This window comes from Drosophila persimilis, unplaced genomic scaffold (genome assembly GCF_003286085.1).
Source record: "Drosophila persimilis strain 14011-0111.01,24,50 unplaced genomic scaffold, DperRS2 tig00000002-arrow-pilon, whole genome shotgun sequence".
Lineage (NCBI taxonomy): Eukaryota > Metazoa > Arthropoda > Insecta > Diptera > Drosophilidae > Drosophila > Drosophila persimilis.
The window spans coordinates 11362729-11384797 of record NW_020825289.1 but is presented as its reverse complement, the minus strand read 5'-3'; the positions used below and the strand labels follow the sequence as shown (position 1 = coordinate 11384797).

Sequence of the window (22069 nt, the reverse complement as noted above, 5' to 3'; positions counted from 1 at the left end):
AATATCACTAAGCAAATTTGTAACCTGACAAAGTATGTAAAGAGGATGAGATATCGAATACATTTCCCAAAGTATTATCTGAATTACAATGCAAGTAGGCTGCGTTTTAGGCTGTTTCAATATATATTCCGTAATCAGCAACTGATTGCGCAAAAATTAAATGATGCCCACAAAAACAGGTGAATATTCGCATATGAGAATGAAAAATGTTTTTAATTGAATCAACAGCTTGTGGCAAACCTGCAGCGTGTCCCCCGTCCAACAGTGCAACACTGTGTGCAGTCATATGATATTCTCCCTCACATCAGCTCGGGGACGAAAATACTAACGTTTTAATTAAATTTGCAAGCAATTCGGGAGAAACTTTCAAAAAGGTTGACAACAGGCTAGGGGGGAAAAGCTGCTGAACTTTTTTGTTGACTGCAAGAACAGAGGGGTATAAAAAATGTGCAGAAAGGGTGTCCTTCGGAATCAGATGGGGTTCTACTATGTGGACTATTGGCAGCGGCAGCGGTAGAGAAAATGCTATTAATTAACTAGAAATGCCATTTTCCACAATTATACGTTTGCCGACTATATAGAAATGTAAAACTAATTACATTGCAATTTGCCAGCGCAATGGCAGGAGCCCGGGACCCAGCCCGGTCTCTGGGCGTAGCTCCGCCTATGGTTCTGACTCCGACTCTTGTCTATACATATATTCATAGTGTTTCAGGGGGAGGTGAGGCTCGTGGAAAATTGCATGCAAAGCAATTTATGTGTATAGAGGGTGTGGGGCTGAAGCGGATGCCGCACTAACAAGTTTCCGCGCTGCTTCCTTGGAAATACAAAATCAATGTAGAAGGCAAGGGACACATCCTGCTGGCCTCCCCCAAGTTTGTCCCAGCCTGACCCCCATCCCCACCAGCAAAAGACATTCTCCCCCCAGTCAAAGTTCTTCGTTGCAACTCGCTCAGGTGCTCTCTGTATATGTGTTAGTGGTATGAAGGCGTTGGGTATGGCATAACAGTATATGCTGCATGCAAATCCAGCTTTAAAGGACACATGCCAACTGCGCACAGTGGCAAAAAGATGCAGAAAACTGGCAACAAAACTACGCCAATATGGATTCAGAAATATCAATACTAAGAGAGGAGTTTTTTAAAAATATATCAAATCCAAATTAAACATATTTTCCTTTAATTAAAATTAGTTGAATATATTTAAAAAGAGTAATATTTAATAAGTTGCAGTATTACTTTTCCGCTCACTGATTTAGTAAACTTGTTAGAACCTCAAACAATGTACAAATTCCTCGGAATTGAAGATAATTAAAGGAATATTTTCAATTCTTTTCTTTCTTTTGCTCTTTTGATTTTTCCCACTGTAAGTTTCTGCTAAATAGTCAGAATCAAACGCAAGCCTCTGGTGCAATTGGCCGATTAATGGCCGCTATAATTTGTATTTGTGTGCATACGCCGCTCCGGTTAGCGGTTATTTGAGCCAGGAGGTTCCATTTCGCCTCAGCGAGAGATTTGATTGATGTGGGATTTGTGGCACTTGCCAGCACAAGCGATTACCGTCCACATTGTGGCGGGAGCCATTTGGTTGGGCGAATCGCATTTGTGTTGCAATGCAATATTCATGGGCAAATGATTTCTTACTAAATTGTTATACTTTAAATCAGCTATCTAGCTCTACAAGTTAATATTTTCTTAAAAATGTTAGGCAATTATTTGATAGACTTTGAGTAGATGCGGAACCCGGTTAAAGATTGAAATTATTTCACAACCTTGATCAAAAAGCGGAATAATGGAGATGGGTTCAAGCCGAGTTAACCTTTCCTTAATGTCTGACTTTAAAAGCGATGCTGGAGACGTTGAAACGAGGTTCATTTGAGCATCATACTCGTACAATAAGTCCGATGTCTGATGCTCGTTGGCTGGGGCAACAGCTCCCAGTTGGCGCAGCTCGCGAAGAAGTTATGACTACAATTTGCGCTAAACCAAACCAAACCAAACCAAACAATTTGTGGTCGCCTCTAATGCACTCACATATAACCCATCCCGGACCCGTATCCGTACTCGTATCCGAATCGCCAGCTCCAGCTCCTGGCCAATAATTACGCAGAGTGGAGTGGAGTGCAGTACGGGTCGGTTCAGTTCGGTCCGGGGACGAGGTAAATTATGTGTGCAAGTTGTGCGTAAAGTTCGGGCCATGCTTAAACTTTAGCGCCGTACTCCATACACCAGAAAAAGGGAAAGAAGAGAGCCAGTGCTGGCAGCACTGTGGGATGGCTGCTGACAAAGTGGCTGCACTTCCACTTCCACTTCCCTCCAATGTCATAAAGTTTATCAGAGGAAGCCGCTCCTCCAGCTCCAGCAGTCATGCAGCGACGCTTCGTTTGGCCATTTTTGGACTCCATGTGCACTCCATTGTGCGGCAGATCGAAGCAGAGAGGACCCTCTGCTCTGGCTGCGGCTCCTTCCTATAGTTTATGGCACATTATTGGCATAAACATGGCGACGTGCAGCAAGAGTCCGAGTCGGAGTCTGGTATGCAAGGTGCAAGCTGGAAATTGTGTGATTTATTCCATGTGTCAGACCAAGCGTTCAATTAGCGACTTAAATTGTGAGGCAAGGGCCTAGACAACAAAGCCAAGATGGATGTACTTATACTTGGATGGGCATGGGGATACGGACGATGCAGCGAAATTTCCACCGAAACTTTGACCCAATTCGAGTGCCCTTTCCTCGCATTTGACATTCAAAGGAATTATATAAAATATAGCTACGGCTCTTGATGATGCCAACACAAACATATTTCATCGGCGTGCGTGTGGGGGAGCAGGAAGCTTGTTCTCGAATAAAAGCAGAAACTTCTGCGTAGGGAATACCGAAACATTTAGCAAAATTTGTGCTTCATTGGTCCCCATTACAATGCCTCATCTTTAGCCAGGGAGTCAGCAAGCAGCCCCAGATCGAGTTGGACCTCTGTCGGTCTTCGGTCTGGGCCACTTATTCTTTGCCATCCAACCAGGCAGCCAGGCAGCCAGCTATCCAGTACCGTAATTGATGATACCGAATGCCACTAAATTATCAATTGACCATAAATTTGCTCATTACGTTCGGTTCTTCTGCACTTTCCTGGCTATGGGTGTCTGTCTCTGTGTCGGTCTGTCTTTCTATCTGTCTCCGTTTGTACGGGGTATTTTCATTCAACTTTTCATCTTCAGGTCTCTGTTGTGTCTAAGTTTTTGCGCGTCTGCCAAAACGTTTAACGTTTAACCTGAAACGACTCTGGACTCGGACTCGGACGTCTCATCATCATTTGCCATTGTTGGATTGGATTGGCCTGGACCCGGCACCGGCAACGGACAGGCCCGTCCCGACTTGGCTCCGTTGGCGTTTTAAATAACTTTTTTATAAGCTCTCTCGGATCGGGGATCTCTGTGGCAAGCTATTGGCATTTTGGGTTTTGTGTTTTGTGTTTGCTGCACGTTTTCCGCGCTGCCTCGGCTGGGGGTTTTTAAGCTGTCCATGTGGATGCGGTTATGGTCGGGCCAACAAATTGTTGTTTACAGCTGTCGGGTGTTGGTATTTCATGGCCCTGTTCATCGCTCTCTCTGTGCACCGCTATAATTGCACTTTATGCTCTGAGAGCGCCTCAAATGTGGGCCGTCTCCGCTCGCAGTTAGGACCCGATTAGAGTGCGATAGATTTAGAGCTTGCTCTGGCCCATAATTCCCAGCTAATTTAACCCCAAGCAACAGCAGTGCTGTAAATCATCAAATGCACAAGATGAGGACGTCACACAGCCCAAGAAGTAGGTTCTCCAGCTGCAGGGAGTTGGTGACCTAACAAGTGTTTATCCACATCCACATCCGCATCCATATGACCAAACACGACTTTGGCTGAATGATTAACATATCACGTTGCCATAACATTTCACAAGCGACTCAGCTGCACACTCGATCCCGTCTAGGCCTCCCCCCGCTCCAATCCTCCAATCCTCCCTGGACTGTGACGGCGTCTGGCTGCGGGCTATAACCGCCTGATGGACGACCTGACTGGCAGCACCAAATCAACGCGAAAAGAAACCTTTTCGCCTTTGGCGTAGGGGGCGCTTGTAATATTTAACACCAACTGAATTTTAATGCGATTTTCACTGTACGTCGGACTGTCCGGACCACAGCTGACAATGCTGGGCGCCTAATGGGCAACTAATATGCGCAAAATCACTTGGCAGGCAAGTCTCGAACTCCACTCGGATTACGCTCCATTCAGAGTTGCAGTTGCTGTTGCTGTTGGGTTAGGTAAGGTCTGTCTCTGTCTCTGAGCAGATCGTGCATCATGAGGAGGCATTGCAACACCTTGTACATGTGTGGAGCAGCTAGAGCTGGGCTGTAGCTGGAGCAGGAGGAGTTTCTCTTTTGAGCAGGGCTCAAGATCACGTCACGAGCATCTACATGGCGGTAAGCGAGTAATGTGGATGTAGAAGGTGTCAATAACTTTCAAATGCCTGGATGCCAGGATATGCATTATACTATTATAATATGCGGCGGGGCGGGTGTTCGTCTCTGGAAAATTTATGCATTTTTCAAGTTTTAATAATGTAGCTCGTTAGCCACGGTTTGTTAAACTTTGTTTTCATTTTCACTTCACTTCACATCAAGGCATTGGCTGGACCCAGAGCTAGAGCTGGAGCTGGAGCTGGACCGGGTTGTAGGGCGACAGCAACCAGCTCTTTGGGGCAGCTGCTTCACTCGCTCCACATCCCCACGTCCCTACATCACCGTCTCCACTGTTCAGCCATCAGCACAATCGAAATTCCCCCGCATCACGTGTTGCTGTCTTCAGTCCAGTCCCAGTCCCAGCCCCAGCTCTGTTTCTGACTGCAGTTTTTGTTTTCAATATGCGAGTCGTGAATTGGCCCCGGGTCCTTTTCTGCTTTACACTGCCGCTTCTCGTACTAGCAGCTATTCGTTGCCGTTGGCCATATTGCAGTTGTGTTACGAACACCATGTCTGCTTGTGGCGCTTGCCAGCCAGCCAGCCAGCCAGCCAGCCAGCCAGCCAGAAAACCAGTCAACGCGACACCCGTCTGATAAACGTACAAAAGTGAAAACACATTTCGCATTCGGCAGCTCCTGCTTTGCATAGGCAGCCCCCGACTAGGAGAAGACCCTCTCAAGGATGTTCAAGGGCCTGCATTTGAATTAGCTCTGTATCAATGGAATGTCTGAAAGTGGGGGAATGTTGATGAAAGTATATGCTTACTGCAAATTCAGTAATCAGTAAAGTAAGAGCAAGTATTTAATCAAATTAGCCAACTTTCTGGTTTGCCTTGGATACGAGTATATTGTTACACCGCATTCCTTTTTCCAACTCCTCGCGGGAGTCAACTTCCCACTCAATTTACGTATCTCGTTACCTGCTTTTCCCCTTCCCCCTCCCGACACATAGTTGATTAAGTAATCCAATAAAATGCCATTTCATACGGCACAATGGAAAAGCATGCAGACGCCGTTTGCCGAAACCTGGCCTCCAGCACCAGCACCAGTTCCAGCTGCAGCTCCAACTTCAGTCATATGTCTGGCTGGCCATTAGACGAAATGGGAAAGTCGTGAGCTGGTGTTAAGTGCCGCAAACAACTAAAATTCGTTTTCATTTGTTTTCCAACATTATGGATGGCACTCATTAGGGTTAATAATTCGATGGATATGTGTATTCGGACAGGCAGCTCTATGAGGTGGGAATAAGAGCACAGTTCCTTTGAGTTTAGCATCAGTTGAATGTCTGAAATTCTCTAGGATGAGTTGGAAATGTGAAAGACAAACCATATACATTATAGCAGCTGTATTGGGCGACATACTTCTTATAGCCTTCCTCCGATACGGTAGGATATTTCGCAACTAATGATGGTACTATACTCTTCCAATTCCACTATAGTTTGGCATCTCAGTCTATTCGATGTTTTCGTATTCCTTGCACTTATACTATTGAACGGCGTTGCCATATACGTGGGTTGCTGGATCAGCCTGGTAACGATTTCCTATGAATATTCTAGCTGTCTTTTAATATTGGTATTAATTCAGGAATATCTAACACTGGTGCTAGCGGGCACCCTCGCTATACCCCTCGCTTGTATCCACCTATTCGTTTGGCGAATCGATGCGTTAACTGAACTTTGGGGTAGAATCAAAATATCAACAAAAATCGGCCAAGTTTTAGTTTTAACGTTTCTGATAGGTACGAAAAATACAATTCAATTCAATAACCAATCCGTTTTATTTTTTGATATTTTTCACAGTTTACTCTGCGCTTTGGCTGTTTCTTGCCTTTTCCTACTTCAACCATGTGAGCAACAATACCTCATTGGAGATACTCAAAGAATATGGTGGATAAATCCCACCACGGATAAGTCCCCATAAGTATGGGGGCTATGTTAATAAGAAAACAGTTTCATCAAATACCAAACATTTCCGTTACCGAAAATGCTTAAGTGATTGTATAAAATAGCCGGGGCTATTGTGTGGGGAAAATCAGTTGATAAAGTTGTACTTCCATTCATCATTAACATGATTAGCTGAAAATTTGTAGCCGAACTTTTGATGAATGGAAATCATTTGAAAGTTTTGCCATTGGCTGGCTGGCTCTGCCGCTCTGCTAATAAGACATATTCTCTAGCGAAAGGATCTGGCCCGGACCGAAAGGTGAGCCTCAAAATATAAACAGTCTCGGGACCTTTTTCGGATGCCTTAACCTGTGCCTGGAACCCTGTCCGTGTCTTGCCTCCTGTTGCCATCGTTTTTGTTGTCATAAGTTTGGCAACTTGTTCGTTTCCTTCGGGCCAAGCGAAGCACATTACAACTAATACACTCAGACAATGTTGCCCCCAAAGTTTGCTTGCGTCTCACAAACAGCATAATTACCAACAACATGGAAAAAAGTAAGAAAAAGGCGAAGGAGAGGCAAAGGAAAGGGACGGAGGAAACTTTTCCACAAAATTATTTGTGGTTGCAAACAGATATAGACAGGCAGCAGAACGAAAGAGGGGGAGGGCACAAGTTTGACATAAAGAAAAGTTTGAACAAACCGACTTAAAGAAAATTATAATTACACGCACAGTCAGCCAAATAGTCCATGTTTTTGGGGGGTTCTGGTTCGTCTTGGGGTTCGTGTTCGCTTTCGGGCTGGGCTTGGTTGGGGTTTTCGCTGGAGAAAATACTTTAATTGCCGTTAGTTTCCAAAGTTTCCAATTCATTCGCAATTTGTGTGTGGTGTGCGAGGAGGACGAATGCCAGACAAACAAGAGCCGCAAATTATGGTAAAATATGCAAAAAATACAACAAAAAAATATAGAGGAAACCGAAAACGCCAATTTCCCTCGTACCATGAAAATTGTGGAGTCTAATTAGAGTCCCACCTGACAACCAGCCCAGAATAGTTTGGCTCAAACTGGAACCCCCACACAAAAAGATCGAATCGGACTCGGGTTAGAGGGAGGCCTCCAGGCCGGAGGCAACTGAACTTCCGGGATTGAATTACGTGCAGTACTTACAGTCGTCGGTCCTCGGGCTGGGTCCCAGTTTTCTGTTAGTTTCTGGTACCGCTATCCTTTTTTTAGGATAACTTTATAATTGGCTTAGGCTATTAAAAGCGCATGCAAAACTTGAGAAAGACCCTGACGAACCATGCAAAAAATATCACAAAATGACGGACAACTTAAAAATTAATTTTGACTGTTGGTAGAACCTCTCAAGCCTCCCAAGTTGAGAGTAAAACAGTGACTGGCAGCTAGTTGTAGCCCTCTGTGAGCTTACCGAAAGGCTCTCCTAGAGGAATCTGCTTTTTGATTAAAGAAAGATGAAAGGAATGTGCAAGAAATTATCCCATTCCAGAGTTATTGTAGAACGAACGCTTTTCATTTTTTTAAATTTTACTCTCGACTGAATCGAGTCTCCTGCTCTTTGGCCTTTCGCCCACTCGCTCCCATTTCCATTCGCATTCCCATTCCCAGTCCCAGTCCCAGTCCCAACTCCTATTCCCATTTTAATTTGTACATGGACCGGCGGTCCAGGTTATCCCTTGACCCGACCGACCCCTGGCCACTTTGTCTGGGAGTGTTTCATTTATTTAATGCATGCACAATTTCCTAGACACTTTAACGGCGGCTCTTGATTTCCCATTTCCATTCCCGAATCATTTGGACGGACGGGGAATCTGTGGACAAAGCCAGCTGCCCCTGCCGCTGCCGCTGCCGGGCGGGGCTTTATAGAGCGGCAAAGGAAATAAATATAGACAGCGTCTAGGGCCCAGACGAAAATAAAAACAACAGTCTAACAAAGGGATTTTTCGCGCTTTCCATTCGCCCCAGCTTTGAGCCTTGGGCTTTGGGGGTTGGCACTGGGCTTTCAGTGAAGATTGCAGTTTTCCGGCTGCTGGCTTTCATTAAAGTTACGCCTCAGAGGGTGCCGGGGTTGGATGGATTCATTCATTTCTGGCTTATTTTCGTTGCAATTTGATCCGATTGATGAAACAAAATATTCACTTATAGCCCCACATTCGATATGAATATTTGTAATGGAGAAAAGGCAAAAACAGAGGACTCCAGACGTGACTCCGCCCCAGTTTCTGCCTTCAGTCTCAGGCACACGCTCGGCCCCAGTCTGGCAGGCAGGCAGGCAGGCAGGCAACGAAATCAATGACAGAAATATGAAATGAAAATATAATTGGTAATTTATTGTGTCTACAGATCGTTGCAGCAGCAAAATGCGAGCAGGCCAAGTAAAATAATAAATGTACGAGTGTACGAGTGTACGAGTATATATGCATTTCGATTCGTCTGGATATGGATACTCGTATGCATACAATACTCGTATCCCTCACACAGTTGCTGCCTCTTTGGGGGCCAGTCTGTCGGCCGGTGCGGGTGCGTCATTGGCATGCAACTGCTCCACTCCATGCACCGAAATCCACTCGAGTGCGCACCAATAAAAATAATAAAAATTGTGCCACAATAAAAAGCGCAGCGCGCACAAAGAGTACAACAAAAATAGCACAAACACACGGCCCCGACCATATAAATCACACAACTTTGCAGACTTGGGATCCCCCATAGCATGGCTGGCTCTGTGGTTGCACTTGCGTCAAGATGGTGGGGGAAGCACGTATGGGGACTGTATGGAGCCCTACACTTGAACGAGCATTTTAATAATAATAAACGAGACACAATGGAGGAGAAAACATTTACATAATTAGACAACATCAAAGTACCATCATTTTGGATCATCAATGGAGGGTTAAATTAATCTTCAATATTCCAATATTCATTCATATAAATTGCATTTAAAAATAAAAACCAAGATCATTAATTATGCAAAAGCCAAAAGAGGAAATGTCGGTGTACCATTGTTCAGCATACTCGTAGTTTGCCATAGTTTCAGTTCGATAGCGACCTAAAGGGGTCTGGTCTCCGATTTGATTTCTATAAATCAATGGCCGCTACGCAAACTGTCAAAGCAATGGGGCAAGCATTCCGTTTTCTTGCAGCGGCGGCGGCTGCTTTTATTAGAAAACGCCGCACATTTGACGATAAATCAAAGCACAGATCGGCAATCCGATCAAAAGCCGCACAGAACCACGAACCACAAACAAACGAGCAACAGACCCAAGGAATTTCAACTATTCTGCGGGGGGACACAGAATTGTCAAATTCGGGAAGTTGCAGTGGCCCGGTACGGGTACACATTGCTAACGAGCTGCAGAGAGCTGCTGCGCCGCTGCTGTTCGTTCATTAACGACATTAAACCCGTTTTGACATTTTAATTAAGAATGTGCCACATTGCGTATGCGAATTCTGTGCTGCTTCTGTCCCCCAGCAACTTCAACTGCCTCAAGCTGCCAAGGTCAAGATCATAGATCATAGGCGAATGCTTATCGCCGCTCCGTCTACAAGCAGTCGCTGCCGCTGAGGCAGCAACAGGAACAGCAACAGCAACAGCAGCAGCAACAGCGCCATGGAGACAGCTTATCGGGCATATCGGTCGACTCCATCTGCCTTGGCCATGTCCTGCAACGAGCAGCCGCGCGACAAGGCTAAGAAATTTGCATTTACCAGACTGTCGCCCACTTAATTACGCAGCAACGCAGTCGCAATCGTCGTCACCGTCACCGTCGCCGTCGCCGTTGCAGCCGCAGTCGCCGGCGTTGCAACAGCATGTTGCACACTAACAAGCACGCCACAGAGCAGGGTACAGCACTGGTAACTAAGGAAACCAGTGGTGCACCCGACAAATCAAAAAGGTAACAAGCTCCAATGACTTAGACGAACAATGTGACATTCCCAAAAAACAATATAACAAAATTGAATAAAGAGCGCCTTGAATTTGAATGAATAAAAACAAGAATAATAAAAATCAATCTCATAAAACAGCCACTCAGTCTTTTCAGTTTTCAACTGCATAATCCATCAAATATTTGCCTTCACCAATCTCTGAGATCGTCTTGGGCTCATTTGTGGGGTGTGCTGGAGTCGCCCGAAAACGTGTAACTAGAAATATTTCGCAACAAATTATTCAACACTTGGCATGCACACCAGACGAGGACGGCGTCTGCCATGGGCATGGACAACATGAGGCAACTCTCGGCCCCCAGCAACAACAAAAAAAGGGAGTATAGGGCAAGAGAGCAGGAGAGCAGTCGAGTATCCGTTCCAGAACTATATTCCGGATCCCTTCGGCCTTCGCCGTCCTCGACTGTCAGCATCTTGTCTTTGGGCTCCTGTTTGTCATTTCCCTTCGCGGCGTATTGTTGTTGGAATTTTCCAAAACGGATGACTCCCTGTCTGACTAGTGGATCGGGAGCCGGGCCGGACTGGCCTGGGTGCTCGTAAATCATGCCAATTTAAATGAGCGCAACCTGCGTTTTGACACTTGTCATTGTCATAGGCATCCAAATGAGGCGCGGGGGCAGGCCTCCGGTCGTCTGATTTCCAGTTGCAGATCCGCAGACTGCATGACGACGCGTCGTCTTCATTTGTATCTGTCCCGGTCCCAGCCTCTATCTCGTTCCCGACTTTGTCGTCTGCACATCTCATACGAGTCATCATTGTCACCGGAAATGTTGCACTTGTCGTCGGACTGGTGGCTGCATTAATCAGCTTGCATTTATGGCTTGCTGATTGAGTAATGACCAGGCCCCAGCCGCCACAGTCTGCCACGGAGCCATCCACCTACCCACAAACAGGCCTGGCTCGAACATGTGCTTAGGCTGCGTCTCTGCTGCCATTAAAATGTTATCGCTTATTTATCGCTTAACGCTCCCCCCCAGAAGCCGGGCCTAGACCTTGGGTCTGGTCTGCTGGAGGTCTTGGTCTTGGCCACCGTTCGGTTCCTTTCCCATTTGGCTAATCCGCATACGCAACAATGTTGAAATCGTAGAAAACGCAACCTCATCCGCAGAACGTCGAGTACGTTTAGCAGGTAGAAGTGGCTACTTTATGTTTCCCCAAATGAATACATCCATGAAATCATCCCAATCGTACTTCCGATAAATCCATTCCATATTTCCAGCTACAAATCCACTTAAGGGCTACCACATTTACCTCTCTACTGCACAACAGATGCATCGACAACTGAAGGGCGCTGCTGGACAGGAGCCCAGAAGTCTATCGACCAGCGACTGCATATACCAGTCCTGCCTCCCACCACAAGCCAAACAGCCTTTCCACACAGTTGTTGGCTGATTGGTGGCCTGTTGAATGCTAAGTTGACGCTCTGATCTTGTCTAGAGCGTAAATCTGGTGATGCGCTTTTGAGATTAAATGCCATTTGTGTGTGTCGCTGGAGATAGCGATGTTTGTCCTCGATGTCATTGATGTCGTTCTCGGAGTTGGAGTCGGAGTCGCAGCGTACACTTGGCAAATTAAGCAGAGGAGAATCGAGTCGGGGACTGCAGCTCCCTGCAGATCTGCAGTCACAGCACAGTCACCGTGACTGCCACAGCACCTGTTCATTAAACGACTGCGGGATAGAGGGAAATTATAGTGCACCAAATGCAGTAAACAAATGTAATCGACATCCTGTGTAGGCCCGGCCATGCCGGCAGCCCACAAAGGATGCCGACGACTCCGATGCCGAATGGTGAGCTAACAAAAGGAACCCCAGACCGAGACCCAGACCCAGACCCGTACCCGTACTCGTACCGGACCAAGCGCCGCTCAGCCGAAATGAACTAGAACCCAGAGACAAACAGGAAAAGCCATCCGAATCCGAAGCCGAGGAGAGATACTCGGTACCAATGAGGGTTGAGGCAGCAGCAGCCGCAGCAGCAGCAACAACCGTCACAGCGCAAAAACAAATAATAAACACAAGAATTTTTGATTTACCATGAAATTTAAATGACCCGCCACACAGATACAAACACAGGCGGCAACACGACGAACCAGAGATCCAGGGAACCAAAGATCCAGAGATGGAGATGGGGATGGGGATGGGGATGGGGATGGAGAGACCTGCTGCAGCTCAAGTCCTCACTTTGCGTTTTACGAGTATTGTCAAGGCGCGCAAATATTGTCAAAAGACTTTTGAGCAGACCCGATGCCACAGGCCCCCTTTCCATTTCATTCCATTATGTGGCACTGCCCCTCTGCAGCATTTGCATCTCGTTGCAGCAACGGAAGCGCCAGCAAAACGTAAAAGATGCCGACGAAGGTTGAGTTCCTCTGTGGTGCCCTGTCCCCTGTCGCCAGTCTCCTATCCCCGTATGCCTTGTCCTGCTTTGTTTGCCCCGGCGCTTCAAGTGTCCCCTAGACGGACAGAGAGAGACCACTTGCCTGGATTTATATTTCGGTTTGCTTAGGACGGCAGATCTAGAGCCAGAGCCAGTGCCAGTGCCAGTGCCAGGGCCAAGAGCCGCACACTCGACGGGCTAAAGTGCCAGGCAATCAAAAACAAATTATGAGTGCTACAATTTGCCTAGGGAATGCGGATCATAATGGGATCGGACTGTGACTGGGAGTGGGAATGGGATGTGTAGGAGAATGGGAATGGGAAGGGAGAGTCCTTATCGACGGCTTATCAATCTTTATGATGGCAACTAATGCACTTGGCGTGCAGCCGCCTCAAACTCTCAGAGTGGTAGAGTGGTTTGTGTTGGCATTGAACTTTCGCCAAGATGAGAATGGAGACGGTGCATAGGCCCAGCCTAAGACAATGGGCCTGAACGGCAACCGACGACTCTACTGACCCACTTGGCCGGAAAGCAGCACAGCACAACAGCATCATAATCATGGCTGCAAAATCCTATATCAATAATTGACTTGAAAGCAAACAATTTATGATGACCTAAGCCAAAGCGAAGCAGCAAAGCGAAGCACCAAATCGAAGCGAGGAGCCTTCGAAAAGGGTGCGGTAATCAATGGAATTGGCCAATGAAGGGGAGGATTGAGATTGTGATTGAGCCAAATGGATAAGGCCGACTCAGCGAAGAGACCTGAAAACCGATGACGTCGTCGATGGCCAAGATGATGATGATGCTGATGATGATGCTGATAATATAAGCGATGAACGATAGAGCACGTCGAGTGGAAACAGCGGCAGGGGCTGTGGCTGGCAGCCCACGCAAACTAATGTGAAAGTTGGAGGGGCAGGATGACTGGGCAAGGATGGAATGGCGGCTGCCTCGGAACTGTTGCTGCAACTGATGACCTTTGGAGAGCAACCCGTTGAGCTCCCAAGTGAAAACATCTCGAGAGCAATAAATGGCAGACGAATGAAAATCTTAAATTCCCAATGGAAAAGCAAGGCAAATAAATATCTTATGGGTAAACAACATTATTGGAGGGGGGAATCGGCATCAGGCACTCGGGGAGCATAGAATAGCAGCTAAAACAAAAGCCAACTGGGTCAGCAAGTCAAGGACCAGTCGGTCCGCTGGTCCGCTGGTCCGCCAGTCTGCCAGTTCCCCTGGGGGCAACTGGTTTCGATTTGGCCCAATCCAATTCCGTTTGCAGAATTTCACCTGAGAAATATCATGGACAGTAGCAAATAAGTGCATACATTTTTGAACTGCAAATCAACGTAATGATGACTCGATATTCTGACGGTACGGTGCTGGTGCTGGTGCTGCTCTCAATTCGATACTCTTGCTCCGCCTCCTGGCCATAGTTGACTTTCTGACAAACTCCCCTTAGAGCAGCAGCGTTAGACGTCCAACTTGTACTCGTGTTTCCCTCATCTTCATCATCATCCTAGAGATGGAGTTGCTCTTCGAATCCGAGTTCCTCGGTTGGTTTCAGCTTTTCAGCTGACTCACTTATGTACTAGCAAAATTGGCATAAACATATATATTAGAAGTGAAGGACACTGAAAGAAATGGACAGGGACTCGGATTTCAGTTTTCTGGGGCCTCTACAAAGTGCATCGTCATTACTAATGGCTCAAGGGGCTGGAAGGACATGCTGATGCGAGAAATTGCAAGGGTTTTCGGTAACTGAATGTATTGAGAAATATAAGAGGGAACTGAAAGTTAATTGATGTGTAATAAAGCCAGCAATAAACTGCTTCAGTTTGGAATTGAACTAGAACTGGAGTTTTACCCATTTCACTTAAGGGAATGTTTGACATACCATTTCTCGACTCTAATTTTAAGGAGCAAGCAACCTGTAATCGATAGAATTTAGTGAAATCATCACTAAAATTTCCTGTCTAGCTGAAGTTCCAAATGGTCAAGCCCTTTCCAAGAACCCAAACTCATTATAGCCCCTACCCGTACACGTGTTTCTCTGCTAGACTGGTAAATATCTTTTGTTATCCAAGTTCGAAACTGAAAAGTCCACATTAATTACGTGTTTCTTCTAACAATATAGTACGAGATGCAGTACGGAGCAAGACACAATCCCCCAACGGGGGCCGGGGTAACATGGCTAATCAGGTCCAAAGCCCCGCTTTGTACGCCGCCCTGGAAAGTTGTCCATTGCCTTGTCCATTGTACCGTTTCGGTCTGACATCATTAAGAGCACATATCCACGTATCTACGACGGATCCACTCGAGGCAGTGGCCAACTAATAACCGCCGACGATGAGAATGAGAATGCGAATGTGGATGGGGGCTGGGGGCTGGGGATGAGGTCGATGAGACGTCCGACGCATAGCGCCACTTAAGCGAAGACGCTGTGCGTCAAGCAGCGCCCGCGAGGCCAGCAGTCCAGCAGCTCCAGCAGCTCCAGTCATCGCTTGAGGTTGAGGTTGAGCTTGTGGCTGCGGCTGCGGCGGCGGCGGCGACTCCACAGTGACTCCACTGCAACTCTGGCTGCTTGTAAGCTGTCAAACTCGAAAATTTGCAATGACAGCAAACATTGCCAGGGCGCAGATAAGCAGCGGAATGGACGCCGCCGTCGTCGTCCACCTCGTGGCACAAACTAAAAACTCATTGTCAGGCGCGCTGTCTGTTGGCCAGCCGATCCGTTGGCCAGAACAGCCACTGCTCCACCGCTGCCTCCGCAGCACTGGGGGTGCGTTGCTGCATAATAAACTGCGGCAGGGACTTGCCAGAGGGGCAGGCAGCCAAGAGATGGAACAATAGGGCGCCAGTGGAACCGCTGCTGCTGCTCTGGGGGTACTCTGGGGCTGGTTCTCCTGCTGCTGTGGCGGCAAAAGACAGCAAAGAAACAATAAACACACCAAAATAATGTAATGAGTGGCAGCGAATGGAGGACAAGTGCAGCTTAGGTTGCTACATGACCGCACAGTGGGTGTGATGGATAGCCCTCTGTGAAGCCTTCGATGGAACATTCTGTATCTGAAATGCTTAAGCTTCGTTCCAAGTCCCCAATTGGTGTGCCCCACTGTGCCCGATGACACACCGGAGCAGAGCTCTTCCTTCGCTTGAACTAAAGAGCATATTAAAATCATTTTTAAGCGAGTCCCGTGAGAAACTCGCCGAGTGGGCGCGTCTGCAGTTCTTAAACAGAGAGCGAGAGGAGGGAGCGGCGGCTGGTCTTCCATAATTGATGCACCATGCATTACTAGACAGAACTGCAGAATGACATCAAAAGGGTCCCTCCCCAGCCGTGGGGCCATCGATCGGCGCTGTCCCCCATCTTCACTTCTTATTAATTAGGAATTATTTTAATTAACGTAATAAATTTGTGGCCTGCCATGGGCCATGGCCAGCGAGCAGGCAGACAAAAAATTCGCGGTCATATAACTCTTTCTTCTCTCTTTTTTGTTTGGGTTTTTTTTTTTGGCCTTTGGGATTGGCTGCTGGCTGGTGGCTCCATAGCGTTGCATGCTTTTGTCGAACGCAGCCCGAAAATGTGCGAAAATTTATGTTGCTTGCGATTTTGGCGACGACTTGTTTGCAACTTGTTAGCCATGTTCGATTCGCGATTCGCATGGGGCTTCCACTGGCCATCGTCAGCAGCTCTGCGAGGCGATGCGATGCGATGCGTGTCTGCCTGGCAAGTGGGTCAGAGTCACATCCGAAGTCAAAGCCAAAGCCAAAGCCAAAGTCAGAGTGAGAGTCAGAGGCAGAGGCAGTGCAGCTTCGCAACGCATCGCTTCGCTTGGCCCCTGCCGAATTTCAATTAAATGCACATAAATTAAAAATTAGTAATAACCCGGGAACGTGGACCCAAAACAAAACGATGCCAGGCACGCAAAGGAGCAGGAGAGGCCGATGCCCGAAAAGAGGAGCAGCTGTCGCCCGCATAGTTTGGGATGCGGATGCGGGAACGTGACCCGTCCTGAAAGGAATCTGTGGCCCCATAAGCCATCCATCCAGCCAGCCAGAGAAGCAGTCAGGCAGAGAGTCAGTCGGGCAGCAGTCGGCCTATTAATTAGCCAAACTTCAACACCTGCTGTGTGTGCCAGGCAAATTAACTTGACAACTGGTGGATCGGAGCTGGGATTGGGATTGGGTTGGCCAATTCCGATGAACGCCTCACCGAGCTTGGGTTTTGGGCTTTGAATTGGAAAATAATTGTGCGTCGGCCATTAAATTACAATGCCCGGATGGTTAGTCGTAGCAGAGCCACTCCCCATCCACCCAACTTGGGGCCAGAACAGGTGGCAAGAACATTGGAACCACGTCGGGGCAATTAAAGCATTATAAATAAACAAAGAGCTAATAGTTATTAACTAATAACTGGCACGCGGCAGTTGCAAGGCCTGTTGGCAGTAAAAGTTTTCCGCTTTTCCGCCTATTCGACTTTCGTGGGCGCTGTCACTGGAGTCCATGAAATATTTATGCCATTCCCACCTGACTACGGGGGGTCAAGGTTGTCAAAGGCGAACAATCAATGAACTTTGGAGCAGCGGCATGTAATTGGTGGGCCCTTCGAGGGGAAGGCTCGAACGGATTCGGCGATAAGGCAAACAAAAAGCACTTCTAAATATAGTCAAAGAAAAACAAAATGCTGACTTTTTATAAGTCAGACGGTTCGTAGGTAAAATATGGTTTCATATACCAGACTCTTTAATGTTGGATGTTCCAGTCATTCCAGCGGTTCCAGCCGTTCAATTAAATCTAAATGGTCATGTATCCCAGCCAGGGTTCATGCCAATTCCCCTGCTCATTTTCGAAACTCCCCTCGAATCAACCGCCTTGTCAGGTGCCTTTCGACACACACCTGTGAGCATTCTCAGCCCTGTTTCTGGGCCTCAAACCGAATCCCAAACCGAACCAGAACCCCAACCCCCGATTCACGTGGCTTAATGTTGTAACATACAACCGCAGAACAACAACAATTACAATGGCAGAAACACCTTTACCCTTAAACTCTTACGCACACCCATACAGACAGATACACACGCGCATAAACAACTTCCACACCATTTACAGTTCATTGAATTTTCCTGATAAATACGCATAATTTGTATACATACTCGTACAATATTCAGAGTCCTCCTCCGTGCATGTACGTATGTATGGGTGCGTGATTTGCTGCATTCTGCTTCAATGAGTTGGCAGCGCGGCTGACAGCAGAACGGCAGGCAGCGCCGGAGGACGCCCTGACTGACACTGACACGGCAAAGGAGGAGCGGTGGTGCGGAGCAGGCAGGAAAGGAGAAAGGAGCCATAATTACTTTGAAATAAGCAGAAATTGAACATGCGCCTCCCAGCCGAAACCCATCGGTCCCCCCACAAGAACACACGCACATCCCAAATGAAGAAACCCTGAGCAAAGTCCTCTGGTATACCCTTTCCGATCCACCTTTCCATTGCCAAAAAGTCCTTCATTCTCTGCGTTGCAAATATTTGGACGAAACCCATATGCCCCGCTTGAAGGGTAGAAAAAGGGGAAGCAGCAGCAACTTCTTCACATCGTTGCCAACATCAACAGAAAAACATCAAAAACTTTTGTACATTAAATCAAGCATCCTTCGCCATTTGTTGCTATTAACGTCACGGGTCCCTCGCTCTGTCTCCATCTCTCCCTCTCACATCGTCTCTCTCGCTCTCTTTGGGTAGCTCCATCTCTTTCTACGCTGCTGATTTTCCGTTAATTTCCGCAACGCGGCAATCGTTGACTTTTCAACGGGAGCCGCAGCAGGCCCCAACAGCACGGCAGGGGCACGGTCCTCCGCTCCACGGAACACACTGGAGAGCCATTAGCAGCCGCCAAGAGGGTGGAGCGGCGGGTGGCTATGTAATGGCTCACATGCTAATTCACACACCCACACACACACAAACACACATACAGATCAGTGACGATGTGGATAGGCGGCTGGCTCTTCAGGCTGTGTTTTGTATCCCCATCGAAGTCGTTGATTTTCCCCATTTCATCCTTTTACACGCTTCCTCCTTTTACATTTTTACATTTTCACTTTTCCCCTGCATTCCCAACGTCTGGGCATCTCTTTCGCTCCCATTCTTTTAAATGCGCGTGAATGAGTAATTTTTGTTTACACTTTTGTAAATAAAGATTTATGTCGCTTTGGGGGCGCCACCAAAAGCCCTAGGCACGTGGCAGCTTGTCGATAAAAAAAGGAACGGAAAGGAAAGGAAAGACCGTGTGCAGTTTATTTACGCAAATTGATTAGTTCGATTATGTTCGAGAGTCAAATACGAGGATAGAATGGCTTACAGTCCTAGGCCCCCGATGAGACATTAAAAATCCTTCCCATCGCCTGTCACTGGGTGTCGATAAGGTGGAACTAATGTGCGGTTGGGGGCAAAAGCGATGAAGTTGACAAAAATCCCGGAAACTGGGTCAACAAATATAAAGTTAATCGTCCAGATACGCAATTGAAGGAGGCTTTGTGGATGGGGTATAAAAATTGCATTAATAGGATATGAGAATGGGGTATAAAAAGGTACAAAATATCCTATAGGTAGGAAGTCAGAGGTTTTGAACGATAAGAAAAATATGGTTAGGACATTTTTCAATTCATTTTATTCTGAAGTTTTAGTGCATGTTCTAGAGAAATCGAATGACTATCCATAATTAGTCATGTGTACGAATCTATTTACGAATGTGTGTACGTATGTTTAAAGATAATTCTGTATACAATTTTGCATCAATTTGGATCCGATTACATCTAGAGCCCTTCTCGAATCACTCGGATCGGATCATTAAAAGTTTTGTGCTAAGCAAATGCAGTATACAATTTTCTTTGCATGGCTTTGGCTCCTGCAAGTCCTGCCACTTGGCAGGCGACCGGAAAACTTTTCATTTTCCAACAACAGCAACTGGCTGGCAAAGTGGAAAAGCTGAGCAGAGCAAGTACAAAAGAAAAAACCGACTTAAAATAGGAAAAGTCAACATGAGCTGCGCCATTGCGTGTCCTGGGACAGGACGTTTGCCCAGGACTAACTTATTTTATTCCAGGGTAGAGCAGGCCAGAGCCAGTTCTGGGGCCAGTGCTGGGGCCAGGGCCTGTACAATGATAATGTGAGTCGCCCAGATAGGAGGACAGTGGAGGAGTGGGGACGAAGCCAAGGCAAACACAAAGATGAGATTTGCTCTTCTCCGGGGGCACAAAAGCGTAACGGCGCTCAAAATGACTGACACGGCTAGCTGGTCACATGGTCAAGAGCGTGAAGCGAGCCATGGCTATAAAGCACACACAGACATCCCATTCGCACACACAAAAACACACACACTCGGACTTCCGTATCCCTCACACACAAGCTCACACACACACACAGAGAAAGTCGTGCAATGCGAAATGAAATTCCGTAGAACATTTTGTATCTTGCTTAGTTGTTTTAAACTTTATTGTTTACGCTTGTGATCAGCAGCGGGTCTCTGAACAGGACCCTGCCACGGCTCCACGGCTGGCACTCTCCGCTGCTGCCCCAGCGTCCCATTCTGCTGCTGCTGTTGCTGATTTTGCCTTCTCTGGCCATTGTGTGGCTCTAAAACATAAACGGAAGCGATTTATGGCGCAAACACAATGAACGAGCGAACCAACATCTACAGCAACTAAAACGGCAAACAACATACAAGAAGATGATATACAACAACTACAACAATCACACACAAAAGACACGGGACACGGGGCACGGTCACAACAATTTGTGTAGTGTTGACCAGGAAAAGTCCTGCGTCTTGCGTCCTGCGTCCTGCGTCCTCATGACAGCTCATAAAAAAAGAAGACCAACTCAAACAAACGGAAAGGAGAACTCAAGATGGCTTTTACGACGGACAAAGCCAAAACAAAAGCTAAAACCAACCACAACAAAAAAACTCGAAAAAATAACGATGATAATGTTTAATGCATTTGAAAAGCTCCCAAAATCATGGCTAAGGAACTTAGCAGACAAAAAGTTGTGCGAAAAATATTAAAAAATACATCAAGACTGTACTTATAAGATCGAGTATAAGTTTATTTTGGGGGAATAATAACAACCGTTCATCCTTTCATCCGATAGGGTTCAATTGTATTTTAAACTATAACTGCCCCAATTCTTGAGCTCCATTCAATTGAAAATCCAGCTATATCTGGCTCCTTTTCCAGTTCCAAAAGTTGGCTAGAATTCCGCCAGGCTGCCAACACCAGACTGGGGTCTGGGGTCTGGGGTCCGGCGTCCAAGTTCCAATTTCAGCATTGTTCGGTGGCCGCAACTAAAGTGCTTGTCACTGGTCACGGGCCCGGAAGTATCTTTATTTCAGCTTTGTTTGCACTTGCTTACACACACTCTCCTCGCTCGTACACTAACACACTCATACATATAAGAGTGCTTGCAAGTGTAGAGAGAGGAAAGGAAGTCCAAGTGTTATTATCCTGCTTAGCCATAATACGTTGTTAAAACGTCGAGTCTTTGTCATTCGCTGGGCCCTACTAAAAATCACAAGAAATTGAAAAATACCACCGACTCGGGGACGGAGAAGTGGGATGAGATGGGATGAGGGCTTCCAAAAATAAAAAATTCCACGGCATCCCACCCTCTAAAAAAGGGAGGAAGCGAGATTCCTGTGGGAATCGTTGACAGGCGCGTGGCCATTTTGTCTTTGCGCCTTGGAGGCGACTTTATTAAATTTTCAGCAGAGGAAATGCCTCGAGTACTTTGGCCGTCCCTTTGATTTTGATTTGCGGCCATTTTTGTGAGCCATTGCCATTTCCGTTGTGAATATTTCCCGTGTTCTCCGTACACCTGTACACCTGGCCTGGCCTGGTCTGTCCTGTCCTGTCATGTCTTGCCCTTCGTTTGTAAGGGAGCTGTATAAACAATTAAGTTCATTAATTTTCAATTAATTCCATTAATTGAAGCGGAAATATGCGTTTCATTTGATTTGTTTTGATAGTAGACCATAAAGGGTGTGAGTGGAATTTTGTAGATGAATTTCTTTTCGTTAATTTTTTTTCCTTCTTCGAGCTTCTGCCTTCGACCATCTCCATTCGACCTTTTCCCTTTCCCTTTACAGTCCCTACCCACCACTTGCAATTAATTACGTCAGCCAAACCACAATTAAAATTAATTTGCCTGGCTAGCTGGCTGGAGAAGGAAGAACAAAGTGAAGAAAAAAAGGAAAGAAGAGGAGCGCCTCTGACCAGGAGGAGCCGGACAAACGCATCCCGGAAGCTGGCTGGCAAAGCGTTACCAATACCCAGTACTCAGTACCCAGTACCCGGTCGGAAT

At 46.8% G+C, this 22069-nt stretch overlaps 1 long non-coding RNA gene across 1 annotated transcript; it reads left to right on the top strand.

Annotated features, from left to right (window-relative positions):
• Positions 1 to 5865: 5865 nt before the first annotated feature.
• LOC113565216 lies at positions 5866 to 6346 on the top strand. The gene is made up of 3 exons (XR_003408528.1): positions 5866 to 6021; positions 6076 to 6229; positions 6291 to 6346. It is a non-coding gene; the product is annotated as an uncharacterized LOC113565216 (long non-coding RNA).
• Positions 6347 to 22069: the final 15723 nt, after the last annotated feature.